The sequence below is a fragment of the Suncus etruscus genome, chromosome 3 (assembly GCF_024139225.1).
Source record: "Suncus etruscus isolate mSunEtr1 chromosome 3, mSunEtr1.pri.cur, whole genome shotgun sequence".
Classification (NCBI taxonomy): domain Eukaryota; kingdom Metazoa; phylum Chordata; class Mammalia; order Eulipotyphla; family Soricidae; genus Suncus; species Suncus etruscus.
In genome coordinates, this window is record NC_064850.1 from 140,256,040 (window position 1) to 140,258,977 (window position 2,938).

At 38.8% G+C, this 2,938-nt stretch overlaps 1 pseudogene; it reads right to left on the reverse strand.

Annotated features, from left to right (window-relative positions):
- Positions 1-265: 265 nt before the first annotated feature.
- Positions 266-539, reverse strand: LOC126003825 (cytochrome c oxidase subunit NDUFA4-like; annotated as a pseudogene).
- Between the last annotated feature and the right edge of the window lie 2,399 nt (positions 540-2,938).

Consider the following 2,938-nt stretch of genomic DNA (forward strand, 5'->3'; position numbering starts at 1 on the left):
GAATCAAAGAGAGCTACTGAGATTCAAGTTTGGGTTTCAGGAAAGGCAGGAGCTTGGAGTTGGGGCCAGAAGGCAGGACATAGATGGCATGGTTAAATAGACTATTTTTACAATATCCTCACACATTCTTTTTTCCAAGTTTCATATATTTAATAATCACTGTAAACCCCAACATAATACATCAACATGTTTTCATACATTTAGGGGGGGAATATTTCTTAGTTAAGTGGAAAATCATGCAAGTTTTTGGAAGACTTTTATTTAAGCAGCTTTATAAGTGAAATATTTTGTTTAAAAGTCTGGACCTTCTTTCTTCAGTTTGCTGTAATCTACATTTACTGCGAGAAATTTGTATTGATTATTTGGAGCCAGCTTGTTCCAGGGTTCTGGTTATTCTTCCTGTCCCAACAAACATCAAAATTGAACAATGCCGGGCGAGTGACATACAGGGCTGTGCCAGTACCTCCAGCTCCAATGAAGATAAAGAGGGGGATCAAGCTCAGATGCTTCTTAGCCTGGCTGAAGATTTGGAGGCGCATGATTGCAGAAGAGGCCTTAAATGTGGAAAAAGAAGGCCAAATGTACATGGCCTATATGTGACTACTCTACTCTGCAGCTGAGTAGGCGTGCAAAGTCTCCTCACACATTCTAAAGCCAATGTTGTGTGTGTATATGTGTGTGTGTGTGTGTGTAAGGGAGGGTTGGGGCCACACATTGATATTCAGGGCTTACTCCAGGCTCTGTGTTCAGGGATCACGCCTGGTGGTGTCCAAAAGACCATATTCAGTGTGGGGCATCCAACCAGAGTTGGTTGTGTGCAAGGTAAATGTTTGAACTCTGGCACTGTCTTTTCTGACCATAATGAAAGGTATTTTCAATGTAAGCACTGCTAAGGTTTCTTTTTCTACTCCTCTTACAGAGAATATACAGACCAGATGATTTTGAAAACAGGAGAAGGGATTTGTGTGTTTCTCATTAATGAATACTTTACTTAGCATCCTAAAACCTGATTAAGTAGTCTGCATTATAATACCAACAACAGAGACTGTAAAAAATAAAAGTGTATTGGCACTACAGACAATAACTTGGATTGAACAAACTAGTTTGCCTGGAGCCTAGAGTTGGTCTTCTGCCAGGAAACTTCAGGGATAGGGTCTCCTTGTATTTAGGCCAAGGCTTTTCCTTTCCGTGTCCCTTATATTTTGGTGGGCCTATGCAAACAATAGCTGCAACTCTAACACCGTTTATACGGTGCTCCTTTGACTCTAATCCTTAAAAAAAAACACTTAAACTTTTGTGATTAACTTAAACTAATATGCATGGGCAAAGAAATGTAAGAAAATATTATACCTTCAATGTTTAAGGAGTTACATAAGTTGTATGGCCTTAGATTGCTTTGTGTACTGCTAAGAAATGTTATAATATACTACAATCTGGAGGCTTGAGGGACAATTGTACATGGGTTCTATTTTATTTTTCTTAATGTTCTTTGGCTGAAAGTTTAAAATTAAGGTATCAGCAAGGGGACTTCTGAGAATTCTGTTTATGGGTGATTGTCCTTCCACTGTAACTTTACCTTTTCCTCTTTCTTTGCATCTTTGTTCTCATAATTAAAAATAAATTTATAAAAAAAAGTAGTCTGCATTATAGAATAGACTTCTGTTAAGAGTTTTAAATTAATATTTTGTTTTTTGTTTACGAGCCACTCCTGATGGTGCTCAAGGTTTACTCTTGACTCTGTGCTTAGGGATCACCTCTGGTAGTGCTGAGATCTTATGAGATGCCATGGATTGAGTGTGGATCAGCCATGGGCAAGCACCCTACTTGCTGTACTATTGTTTTGGCCCCAAGCATAAGAAATTTAAATATAATTTAAAAATACATTCACCGGAGAGATAGCATAAAAATAGGGCTTTTGCATTGCATGCAGAAGGACTATGGTTTGAATCCCAGCATCCCATATGGTCCCCTGAGCCTGCCAGAAGCGATTTTTGATCATAGAGCCAGGAGTAACCCCTGAGCGCTGCAGGGTGTGACCCAAAAACCAAAAAAAATACATTTAGGGACTATATCTATTTGATTATTTACTTTGGATTATAGTAACAGAAACATTAAGTATATTTGTAGGTGATAATAGAACAGGTCCAGAAAATCCATGAGAACTAAATGAAATAATCAGTGAGAGAATTCAGGAAGATTGAATGACACACATTAATATATCAGCACTAATGTAAAGGACACATTCAGTCAGGAAAATATTCTGCTCACAAGAGTGACAGAGAGATATAATACTGAGGTTCAGGCTGGAAACTTAGTGGTAGAGTGTCTGCCTATGGCACTGTCCCATGATTCTGATTGTCACCCCTGTGCTGTCACCATGACACGTACACCTCTCCAATTATTTAATCTCTTGTGTATCACAACTAAGTGTATATGAGCAACTAACCAGGGTGCCAAAACAGCCAGTGTTGGTGGGTTGTGATGAGAAGGAGCCCTCATTTTGTTGGTGGGACTGTCATCTGGCTCAGCCTTTATGGAAAGCAATAAAGACATCTATCCAAAAAATAGAATATTATTTCCACACAAACCAGCGATACCACTTCTTGACACCTATCCCCATACACAAAACATTTATTTGAGAGGAGTGTATCAAAAGAAGCTATGCTTATTACAGTGGTTAGGACAATAGTCAAGACAGGGAAAAAACTCATTTGCAGAAGAGTGGATCAGGAAATTGTATGTATACACAATGGAATGCTATGAGTTCTAAAAAAGAACAAAATCATGCCATTTTGCCATGACATGAATGCAACTAGAGGATATCATGCTGAGTGAAGTCAGTCAAAGGGAGTAGGAGAAAGACAATGCCTGGAAGGACCTTTAATATAAACAATCAAGATTGGGTAGTAGAGGCTGGAGTTGGCTCAACAGGCTTGCA